We start from the raw sequence: 13325 nt of genomic DNA, 5'->3' as shown, positions 1-13325 counted from the left end.
TTAAGCACGGGTTAATTTAGTGGCTTTTGTGGTTCACCCTGAAAAGGATTATGGTTTTTGCTGGAAAAGGGTTTTCACCCCCCTGATTCCCTACATCTATGAAATAAGATTTGCCTTGTACAATAGACAAGATCTACCAATTATAAAACTAAACAATTATAACAGAAAATACATACCATTAGTCCATAGAAATGGGTCTTCCCTTTTCTGTATCCCATCGGAAAGAAAGCAAGCTAGCACATGTCCCACAATACCAAGCAAAACCTCTAAACCCATGCCACTTGCAAAAAAGTGCAGGGGTGGGTGACAATGGCAAGTAACACTTCACACCAACTTCAGAAAACTCACCACAGCAGTAAAGACTTGTGACACATCATTAGGAGAAAACTTAAGTCTTTACTTGCTTTCAGAAAAAACTCAAGGCTGCCGTATGTGTGATTGATCGGTAATCTGCGCTACAATCTACAATTTGGGTGCCCGCAGGGGGCAACGCCCCACTCTGCTTCTAGTCCCCCAGGAAGGGGTTAGATGGTCACACCTGGGGGGGCAGCCTGATGAGGGGGCAGGGCAACCCCTGACCTGTGCATAAAAACAGGCGCCCAGATCCCTTCACCCAAGTTACCAGGGTGAGCCCCAAGTTGAAAGGACCCCATTGTAGAATGTTTTTGGGCCTCCCACCGGTGGAGGCCCCCATTCAGTTCCAAAACGCGGCAACGCTCCAGTGCCAGAAGCCAGGTTTCCGTGGATTTGGGACAATGGTGTCTCTCATGGGCTTCGTAGTCCAAGCGCATATAAAGCAATAATGGCACCAAGTCAGTAGGGAAATTCACCATTGCAAACAGCCATCTCAGCATTTTACTCGCAGTACGGCAAGTCCTAGCCGCACACCTGACTCATGTCGTAAGCAAGATATTTTACCTCCTCCTCTCACCTAATGCTTCCAAACATCCAAAGTCTGCTCATTGGACCATGTCCCTACAAAACCATGGCAGTAGCTTGTCATTAGGTAAGAAGTCCCTGACCAGCGCTGAGGGTGGCAGACCCAAAGCATCCTGCATCCAAGGGAGAGAGGGGTGCCATGAGGATAAGGGGTTCTGTAAATGACCATCGCGCAGCCCCCACACAAGGTTCACTCACCAACCGCATCCAGCTTGTCGAATTGATTAACACTGGGACTCACAAACATTGTCCAAAGGAGAATTAGGCAGAATCACACAGGCCACAGATCAGCTTCTCAACCCCCACCGGTATGCCACAATAAAACCAACACTACATGAGAACCTAGGCAAGTGCCTAAGGACCTGCAGGAAGCAGGCAAAAAGTAGCCCAAAAATGAAGCTTCCCAAAAAAATTGCGTAGTCAAAACACCTATCTCCATTACAGAAAACCTTGCTACATGCCATGTGCAGGGACCAGAGGGGCATACACATGTTCTCAGGACAATTATCCACAACCTCCCAAATTGCAACACACCTCCTTCCTTTCACAGCACGTCATACATGTGTAGGTCAAAATGTACCATCTACATTGATAAAATTACACACATGCACATGTTAGTGGAAATAGGATATTAAAGGCCCATCAATGCACATAAAATGAGAGTTAGATAAAAAGAGTTATCCACACACCTATGGAGATCCCGCAACTGAAACCTACACCTCTGTCACAGCACAGGGGAGGATTAAAAAACCCGCAAAATAAAACTGAGACGACCCATGACCAGAAACGCACTGATTCTTAGAATGATGTCCAAACTGGGGCCCTCCATTCAGTAACTTGTCAAAGATTGCTCAAAATGGATGCACAGAAATGCTACAAAAAGGACAGGCACAGGAGTTTTCAAGACTGAATAATGATGTCTGTTTTTCTAAAAGCTAATCTTCAACCCACAGCTCTTATCAACAGGTCTGCAATTGAGCCTTACATGCACCACCTTTACTGTGGCCTGGATCCTCCTCAGTAGCAACCTCCTAAGTCCCAATGAGGCCCGACGATTCACGCCCAAATGACCACAAACTATTTTTTATGGACATTTTTTACAAGCAGACTCTTTACACTGTGCCAAGCAAAGACACTCCAGGACGCCAGCAAACTGCAGATGTCCCCTTCAGACACACTTCCAGACACCATCACAAGACCTGCAATGTTCCAAAAGTTATGTGTTGGTGCACCTTTATTCAACATCTTCTTAGCATTGGTGTGGCCACATCCATCCATAGCAAGACATCTGCCTAGTCACATGGAACCTACCTAGACATTTCTACAGCGCTTGCGTAGGGACCTCTCCCACCTCATTTACACTTACACTGAACCAAACACTTATATTCCACATGCACTACACAGCGCGCTCTTGCACAACCCATGGTAGCAAAACCACCACACCATTGCACAAAAATGTACACTCCCACCTCCATCTGTGGTTCCCAGGTGGCCCTTTGCATGTCATAGGCAGTGTTCTTTAATAACAAATGGACCCCAGACATGGAGTTCCAGTACGGGGTCATCCACCTCGATGATACAGGGGAAAATGAGTCTAGAAGGGAAGGGTTGAATGGCAGCAAAGATACCACATGTCAGGAGGTCTGGAACACTGAGATAGATAGGTACACATGGCTAGAAAGGAAGGGGCAAACCTAATTGTACCGAAACGTACACTGTATTGCTTGTGTTTCAGAGGCAAATGAATGATCCTGCTTGCCACATATGAAAATTGTAGAACACTACTGCATGTATCAGACATGCAATAGGACACCCCCGTGATGATGGATATCTAGTGGTAATGTGTGAAGTCTGCCTATGCTCAGCTTGTCCATGGATGGCAGGGCCTCTGCACCCTCATAACCATAAAGACCCTGACCCTGGTCATTCATGGAGAAGGCCTGTCCGAATTGTTCAAACATCTGCTGTAGAAGAAAACAACTCTATTGCATAAGGCTCGAAGAAAAAGAACTGCTGATTATTTCAGCTGGGCTCAGTACAAGGATATTCTGTAAGAATTTAAACTGTTTTCTGATACTCAAGTAAATGAGGAAGGATCTATACTCTTCTTCAGACTGCAAAGAAAGACAAACACCCGCTGGTTACAAACAACCAGGTGAGAATTACTGAAGATGATCAACAATACAAAATGCTATCAATAAAGAACTAAGGCCCAGATGTAGGTAATAGCCAATTACCGAATGGTAAATACCGAATTTTACCGATTCGCTATTCACTATTCAGTGATTGCTATGTAGGTAAAAAATTAGGTAAAAATACCGAATCTGTAAGATTCTTTGTGCCTCGTTCTTACGGCCAGCAGCTGAATTTTCCTGTGCCTCCATTGACTGCTCGCGGAACCCGCCCCGCGGGTCCCGCTTCGTGTGGGGTCCTGGTCGCTGCATTCTTCGTGACGCCTGGTGGGGAGTGACAAGCGCTACGCCTGTGGTGGTGTTTGTGGGCGTTTGGGGTTGCAGGGCTGCGAGTGAGCGTGGGCGCAGGACTACTAGTCCCAGGAGCGCCCGCCAGCCTCTATTGAAACCACCTGAGCCACTCTCCCTGCAGGCTCCTCCCTCCTCCACACTGAACCAATAAATACAGTAGATCAGTCCCGCTGCGCGGGAGCGCACGGGAGTGACCGGGAGATGCCTGGGACAAGGGCGGGACAGTCTTAGACAGTCCTAGACTGGTCGGGACTGGACTGGGCCCGCCACTCTGTCCGTGCAACCACCAAAGTTAGCCGGCTGAAGTAAGACTATACCACCTATTATATCAACGCAGTTTCCTGTGATCGTATTTAGTGCCCACTTATCCTGTTGTTACTTGTTTGTGTTGCATAGCAGTGTTTATTACCATTTGGGAATATGCCTAAGAAAATTGTCTCTGGAGTTTCAGATACGATCAACACCTTAGATAACTATCTGGTCCAGGTGGTAAACAAAATAGACAGTGAAAGAAGGCAATCGTTAGGCTTGAGTCAATCTCCTGTCCTTCACTTAGTGAGCCCCTCCACTAGTGTGCAAATGACTGATACACCATCGCAAGATCCCAGCACGTACATCCCTGATACCAACCTCCTTGACATCGGAAGCCTTGATCAGAGCGCAGAACTGTTGGTTGACTCAGAGCCAAATGCAGAGTCTGACCCCGAGTCTCAGGTGGAACTCATAGCAGAGGAATCCTCATCCTCTGTGCCTGTGACTAGGGCGGTGAGAACCTGCAGAAAAATTCAGCCCAAACGCGGGGGGTCACGGACAGGGAGGAAAAGGGCCGCTTCTCCACCAAAGTCTAAGGCAAACAAATTGGAGCACGAGGAAGATAACCTTAGACAAATTATAGACGATGATCTTTTCAATAGGATAGCGGATATGATAGACTTAAAGATAAAGACTATCATTAAGCCACTGATTGGAAAAATTGATAAGCTTACCGCAGAGGTGAAAAGGATGGGAGGGCTGCAATGTAAGTTAGTAGAAGTAATAGAGAATGTAGTAACCATTGTCACTAAACCAGTAGACACTGTGAAGGGAAATATCGGGGGTGATATAGTAGCAGATGAAGGTTCATTAGAGAGCATCCCGCCTGGTCAGGCACCACCAGCTGTACTTAGCCAGGAAGCAGCGACAGAGGCCCCTATACCCCCTTCTACTGCACCAACACCGCCATCCCTAGGGGATGACCCTTCACAATTTATAGTGGAAGCCTCACCATTGGTACTGGTACTAGCTAATGTACCCATCTTACCCCCTGGACAGACAGAATCTATTTCATCCCTGACAAGCAAGGCGTTACACTGGCTGTCAAGCAACATGCAGATGGCACATTATGGGAAAGAGCAGTTGGCAGGGGAAATTGTAATGGAGAGGAGGATGACATGGATAGGGAACAGGCAAAAGAAGTTCAAGGGGGATTGCGTAGTGTTAAATTTTTCAAACGCAGCCGTGCTCCCAAACGTCCTGTCAAACATACTTCCCCCCCAACGAAGAAGTGGAACCATAATCCCTCTTACCCTAAAAGTTTTCTATAGTGAGCAGCAAAACGCGATCCATCCAAATATTCCAAGATCAGGGTGGACTACAAGAAGTAACAGATGGGGTGGGGGTCTTGGACCTATACATAATGACCATGGTATTGGCCCAGTAAATAGATTTGGTACAGGGCCAGGTGATCATTAGAATGTGTTATTCTCTAAGACCCCTAGATCAAACTGGAATACAACGAATAGGTGGGGGGTGGGTGTCCCGGTAAATGACCATGGGAGCAGTGGAAATGGGTTCGGAGCCTGGCTGGGCGATGAGCAGTTTCCGATGCGTCCCAATACCCCACTACACAGGTGGAACGTAGCAACAAATGGATGGGGATTGGGGGCCACACCCTATGATTGGGGGTGTGGCACAGTGAATAGGTATGGGGTTTTGGCAAATTTAAATGATTGCGACTGACTTATGGGGGTCCAAATATGTCAAAAATGGATCAAGGGTCTCATGTTTAATAAGCAACCCCAAAGATAGTGGCAGAGGATTCATAAATGGTACAAATATGCATGAGACAACCAGTCTGGAAGGCCGCAAAGCGCAAGTTGCTCTAGAAAGGGAAATTGCTCCTGACCAAATTTTGGTCGAGATAGTTGGTGGCTCCCTTAATGAGAATGTTAATGATAATGATATTTCTTATGTTCAGTTAAATGCAGCAGATATAGTGGGTAACTTATCGGCTAATGGAACCCCCCATCTACGAGCAGAAGATGGGGTCCCCTTGACCGATTTTGTGGCGAAGAGAACTATGGAAACCTGCAAAATACTAAGTTGGAATGTAGCGGGACTTAATTCCAAACGCAATGATACGGAGTGGTCAAGCTTTATTGTAAGACATAATATTATTGCCCTCTAGGAAACCTGGGATACAACTGCTAACTTTTGGTGGGATGGGTTCACTAGCTTCGCCAAGGCGGCTATTCCTAGCCGCATTGGTAGAGCTAAGGGAGGTCTGTTAATGTTATTCTCCTTAGAACTGAAGGGCTCCCTAAAACAGATTAGTACTGATTCGCACAACATCCTCATCGTAGAGAGAGAGATTAACCCCACTAGGAGGTCCTTATACATTAATTTTTACAACTCAGGGAACAGGGACAATAGTGGCAGTAATATCGCTACTTTAGACCCTATATTAAGGTCAGGTAGTCAGAACATTCAGCTTGATACAGAGTATATTTTATTTGGTGATTTTTAACATTCATCCCTGCATGTTAGCATGCAGTTTAAGTAACAAGGAATGGGGTGAAGGTCCTGAGGGACCTCACTTTGAACATACCACAGAAGGAGAGGAGCTAGAAGATCTTCTGGCAAATTTCAACTTGTACGAACCAGAAGGTGGCCCAAGAATAGCTACCTTCATTGGCACCAATCCTGGAACCATAATTGATTATATCTTTACCACACAAGGTATCCTAAACCAAGTGATTTCCTACTGCACTGTGCCATCTCACCACAGTGACCACAATCCTGTCGTACTTGAAGTGGCTTGGGGAGATTACATGGGGCCAAATCCGGGGAAAGTGAGGTCGGACCACACTTTGCGTACCTCTGACCAGGGTAGGAGAGTTAAGTGGGCCAAGGTGGTCCCAGAAAATTTCTACGCAGAGGTTTTCCCGAAAATCAAGGAACAGGTTGAGGCGTGTCAGAATCCTTGTGCTCCGGGTCGTGAAACTATAGGGGCCTTTGAGTCGATCTGTGGGCAGGTGTCGCAGGATCTCCTGGCTAAGCCAAAGAAAGGAGCACCGAATAAGAAGCGCTGGTTCGACACCGCATGTTCTAATGCACACAGGTCTCTGATGGTAGCTTTGAAAAAAATACCTAGGGTAAGGGCCGAGATTGTTAGATTGAGGAAAATCTATAAGTCAGCTATAAAAAACAGACAAGGAAGTATCAAACAGGAAGCTTGGGAAAATCTTCTTTCCGTGGCTGTCCTAAAGGACAGTCGGAAATTCTGGGATATAATCAAACAACCATTCTTCTCCGACCAAAATAACGAGGCCATGGACTGTGTCATCCCAGATGACAAGTGGTTGACTCATTTAAAAAATGTATATGGGGATAATGATCAGGCAACCCAAGATGTGTCGCTGGCCACTTTAGACGCCACTCCAATACATTTTTATAGCACAGAAGTGGAGAAAGCTATTTTGGCCACAACCAAGCACAAGGCCCCGGGCCCCGATGGGGTGCCAGCTGATTTTTTCATACATTCCCCAAAGCTGTGGGCAGAGGTATTGGCCAATGTTTTTAATGCCATTAATAGCAACCCTACACCATCCTCCTGGGACATTTCCACCATAGTCCCCATTTTTAAAAAGGGCCACCGGGAGGATCCCGGGTGTTATAGGTCCATATCCCTCTTGGACTCGTCGGTGAAGATCTTAGGCAGAGTCCTTTTGTCCAGGTTGAGGGATAATGTTGAGAGTTGTGGAGGGTTGTCAGAGATCCAGTATGGGTTCAGAGAAAGGAAAGGCACAATCTAACAATGCTCCAATCTACACTTGCTCATATCAAAGTATACGGTGGCCAAGGAGGGGTCCCTGTTTCTAGCATTCATGGACCTCTCCGCGGCCTTCGATTTGGTGAACAGGGCTAAGTTATGGATGACCTTGCTGAAGATGGGGATCGACGAGGCATTGGTGAGATTCATGGCTTCCTTACATCAGGAGCTTTTTGCGGCCGTACGGGTCACAAATGAGGGTAGGTGCACGTCCCTTTTCAAATCCATGAAGGGGGTAAGGCAGGGCTGCATATTGGCCCCCCTGCTCTTCACCTTCTACATTAACGGTTTGGGTGCACATTTGGAGGAGATGGAAGTCGACGTTCCGCATGCAGGAGCAGTTAAGATCCCAGAGCTCCTGTACGCGGACGACGCCGTGCTAATCGCGCGCACGGGTGTCAGCCTTCAACGCCTCTTAAATGCCTTTGGCACATTCATGGAACAGCTTTATTTAAAAATAAATGCTAGCAAGTCGCATACCATGGTGGTGGGCCGAGAAAGCAGCAAGAGGAGAACAAAAACCTTCACGTGTAGAGGGGATAAGGTTTCTAGAGTTTCCACTTTTCCCTACTTGGGGGTCCTTTTTGACCAGAGAGGAACCTCGGGTCCTCAAGTGAGGGCGAAGAGGCTGGCGGTTACTAGATCATCGTCTGCCCTCATGGGCTTCGCGGGTAGGTTGGGTGCCAGGCCCATGAAAGCGTTGTTAAAAATTTACAAGAGTAAACCTGTCGCTCTTGCGTCATATGGTTCACCACTCTGGGGCTACGTAAACGTGGAACCTATCCAGAGAGCGGAGAACAGATTCATACGGACACTCCTCTCTGTGCCGCAGTCAACACCAACTTACTCTATACACATGGAGGTGGGCTTAGATTTCCTCACTGATGGGTTGAACATGGCTCCCCTGATCTTTTGGTTAAAGACGTGGCTCAATGAAGACCTTCCACTGAACCATAAGATCTTGTCCGACGTCCTGTCCCTAGACCATTTTAAAAAGATCCCTTGGCTGGCCTATCTGTTGAAGGCATTCTCAGATTTGGGACGTCCAGAGCTCTTTACTTCCCCTCAAGATATCAAGGTCCAAGACATTGATCTTGTTAAAAAGCACTTTATGGGGAGGGCAAGGGCATCCCGTGAGGAAAGGGAATTAGTGAAACCATCAGTAAGGGGTCATTACTTACTTGTCAACTCATTTTCTTTAGCACCTTATCTTGGTTTTGTTACAATCCCATTCCATAGGTTTCTTTTAACTAAGTTTAGGTTTAATTTGTTACATTTTTATTTAGGCACTTTTAAAACATGGGAAAAACCGGAATTAGCTTTACCCTGCAGCTGCGATCATTTTTCACCCCAAGATACTATGCATTTTGTTATGTTTTGTGGGTTTTATTTAGAGCCAAGAAAAAAATATCTGGTACCAGTTTTGAAGGAGGCTGTCTTCACACAAGTGAGACCGGCTCTGCTCTTTTTACAATCATTGACTAACACACGTATTACCTTTTGGTAGCTGCAGCTAGGATGAAAAAACATACCCATTAGATCCATCGTTATTCTGTTTTTAACCTTTGTATGCCTAGATCTGTTTTAATGTAAATGGTTTTATTGTCATATCTTAACATGTATGAAATGTTTCTAACTCTTTGTATGAAATGTTTTTAATTTCTTTGTATGACTTTTAATTGAGTCGAATAAAGATATTTTGACTGACTGACTGACTGACTGACTACCGATTCTGTAATTACAGAATCGGTATTTGCCATTGATTCCTATGGGCCTTGAAGCCCGTAGGAATCAATGGCAAATACCGATTCGGTAATTACAGAATCGGTAAAATTACCAAATTTGCAAGGGTGACAGGGTGTCACTTTGACACCCTGTTGCACCCCTGTTTCTGGCTTGTGTGCCATGTGACACACAGACATGCCCTTAGGGCATGTCTGTGTGCCACATGGCACAGGTGTACATGCACAGATGTGCATGTACACTGGAATTCGTTATTTACCATGGAATAGTATTCCATGGTAAATAACGATTCGGTAAGCGCCTGTGGCACTGATTACAGAGCCACCTACATCTTGATTTACAAAATCGGTAAATTTACCGATTTGGTATTTTACCGATTCTGTAAATTTACCGAATCGGTAAATATAACGATTCTGTAAATAAAATACCCGCTACATGCCAATTCCCAAATACCGGTCAGTAACGGCCGAAATCGGCCGTTACCGACCGGTATTTGGTGACCTACATCTGGCCCTAAGAGCCATCTGCCTCATGGTGATGCAACATTGGTATGTGCTGGATTGATGACCACGATGGAGGAAGGGGTGTGTGCCAAGATCGGTGCATCCTGCTGCACTTTTATCCTTGGAAATTATATGGACAATGGGGTGCTAACTCTTGCTGTCCAATCATTGCATCATCTACAAGCTGACATGAAGAAGGAAAAAGGAGGCAAGTGCCCTTGAGCAGGACTGGATCATTGATTTGTTTTCCTGGCTCCAACTGTCGGTGACCAGACTGTGCATGTCATTGCTCCTGATAATTATTCTGTGCTGTTTTGTGTGGTTTTCTACAATTTGGGTTTTCCTGCTGTGATTAGGTAGAATGTAAGTAACTAGGGAGGTAGTAACAGACACAACAGAAACACACAAAGCCTCAAATAATGTGACTGTTATGAAGTGTGGGGCAAATGATTTAGTTGAAAATTCAACTAAAGGGGAGAATGTTAGTATTGATAAATACGATGTCAATGTACGGCATGATTTATGTATGTATACCAATGTACCTGCATCGCTGTTGTCAAATCCACCCGATATGACCTCCCCATCAACCCCAAGTCAGAAATACTTGGTCAGGAAGAGCCCTGCAACATAGGCCAGAAGCAACTGATTGACAGGTCAGAGGTGGGGTGACACAAAACCTTTAGACAAAAGTGCGTACAGGAAAACCCACATATAGGCAGTGACACCACGGTGGTTTTAGGTGATTGGCCCCATTTAACACGTTTTGACCGGACTGGTGCACACTTCCAAAACAGCATAAAATCAGATGTCACACTAAGTTAGGAGCACTCAGCCAGTCAGAAAACAGCATACACACTGCACGCAGTGATCACACCCTTCCCATGCTGGACATGTGGACACATACTTACTGAGTCCACATTGTGTCCACGCCAGTTTGAGACCAGACATATGGCCTGTGACTAGGCCTTGATTTTCGTCTCCAAAGGAATGTACAAAGTGTTTTATGATGCTTCATGTAATGTATAAAAAGACAACTGAAACCAATGTACTTTGAGACGGTCTTCAGGCACCAACTCTGTTACCTGTTCTCCTGGCCTCTGCGTTTAATTAAACCAACAGTTCCTGTTTTGCCAAACACCTCTTGTTTTTTATTTCTTCAAGGTAAATTCATATTTAAGTAACAACTCTCATGGCAATGACAGACAATATTATGCATTACTGTAAGCTGCTGCATTGCATGTGTTACTGAGATATATAAAAACTTTCTTTAGAATTTTTGATGATCATGACTATTGTTCATTCACTAGCAAAGAGCTGTCATTTTATCTAACTTTCCAAAACATTTTAATTTTTGGGGACTTCCATGTGAACTGATTTATGTTTTTTTTATATTTGATTGGTATATTGCATTCTATAAACCCTAAAAGAGCAACAGTGTGGTCCTGTATAATTCATAATTTTTCAATTCAATGTTTTAATTGTAACAAAATCAGGTAGTATAAGCAAGAGATATAAATATAAAGAAGGTTTCAACTATGTGTTAAATACTAATGACCTTGACAATGGACCATTGTAATTTGGCAGATGAACAGACTAAGGAGGCATCCAAGCCCACCAGCTCCATGTTGCCCTGGATGCATCTCCAGTGACAGAGTACGACCCATCACATTCAAAGATCCCATTTGCCTTGTAGTGAATTCTATGATGAAAGTACAACCTACAGTATGCTGGCTGCATTTTCTTCAAGGTTGAATGGTGAGGTAGTGTCATGTTGTTTTTCCCCATGTGCCCTTCATTTGTGATTTTCCCCCACAGGGGGTCTATTTCCCAAGAGCAAAACATCTATTACCCAAAGAGGCAGGATTTTTTTTCTCTGTGCATGGGGGCCTTTGAATGATTTCTTCATTTGGGTTCACCTGGCCTCAGTTCCCAGACTATGGCAGGGATAACCCATGACAGTTGTTTTGCTCTACTTAGGGCATGATGACAATTACATTTACCTGATGCCTACTTGTGTGCAATCCATTTGGTCAAGGGCTTCTGTTGCTGGAACCAGTTTAAGTTCCAAAAGTTGAGCCACAGCAGTTCCTCCATCTCTAAACAGGACAGGAAAATTGTGAGGTTGAAAAACATGGTATATACCATTTTTAGTAAACACCCTACATCTTTCAACCTCGAGAGGTCAAAGATCGATGATGAATCATCCCATAATGGCATGATTATCAGAGAGATACAAGGCCAATAATGTGGTCCCAAGAGTCCAAACAAAATAGCCATAAGTTACATCATCAAGTAAGAAAATGTTCTCTTGTTATCATGCCATTATGGAATGAATTCGTGTGAAATGTTAAAATAATGACCTTGAGACATGATCATCGTCATTGCGAAACATTTTGATTGCATTCGTTTGATCTGGAAAAGTACACACTTTAAAAACAAACTTATATATTAGAGCACAAAATTGTTTAAACTTGAATGTGGGGATTTTTTTATTTAGGTATAATTGAACCCACTATATTTCTGTTCTGATTATTTAATGGAAATTTGAATTAGACATCAACTCACCACATCACATTTTATATTTTTATTTTTCATATGGAGCAAGGGATACATTACATTGTGAATAGGAAGAAAATAATAAAATCATCCTAGGAGAGTTGCCTTGTGATAGATTGAGAAATAGGTGCACACAATATTACATTTGTTTGGATAAAAGTTTTAAATCTGTGGTAAAGGAGTAACGCCATTTAAAAGTATGCTAGAATTAAGGGCCTGATGATGAGTTTGGCAGTTCATAGGACCGCCAAACTCTTGGTGGATGTGCTCTGGCAGTTGGGGACCACTCCACCAGGGGTCGCATCATCGTACTAGGAGTACAGCGGTCGGACCGTAAGGGGACCACCACAGCCACCACAGATTCACAATCCCTCGCACTGCTGCGGCAGTCTTGAGGCCGTAATAAGCTTGCCAGTGCAGTGGCGGCACCACCAAGCATACTTAAAGTATACTCACTGTGACCCTAACCACAGCGATGAGACCATTAAAAATTGTGGCGATGAGGAAACAAAGGGGACCCTACAGTGCCCCCTGGTGACTAGGGCCCATGGGATGCATGAAGTGGGAACATGTTGTGCACCCCTGTGTGCATGCTCCCCCCACTTCACAGTCCATGCCATGCAGGAATGGGCTTTGATGTTCCCATTTCTGACCCTTTTTGAAAGGCACTGCCATGGGAACCCCAAAGGCGCCTCCCCCCCTGGTTTAGATGCCTTGGGCACTTTGCAACTGCTGATCAGTGCCAAAGTGCAAGTGCTCCCTGTGTACATTATTATTGTGATTGGTTATCAATGATTGGTATATTTTTCTGACCAGTAGGTTCCTAGTAAAGTGCACTGCGTGTGCCAGGGCTGGTAATTCAAATGCTACTAGTGGGCCTGCAGCACTGATTGCGCCACTCACATGAGTATCTCAAAGAGATGTCTCAGGCCTGCCACCACAGTGCCTGTGCGCAGTTTGCTAACTGCCATGTCGACCTGCCAGTGCAACCACTTGCCAGGCCTTACCCTT

This window comes from Lissotriton helveticus, chromosome 4_1, assembly GCF_964261635.1.
Source record: "Lissotriton helveticus chromosome 4_1, aLisHel1.1, whole genome shotgun sequence".
In the NCBI taxonomy this organism is placed as follows: domain Eukaryota; kingdom Metazoa; phylum Chordata; class Amphibia; order Caudata; family Salamandridae; genus Lissotriton; species Lissotriton helveticus.
Note: the sequence above shows the minus strand (reverse complement) of the source record.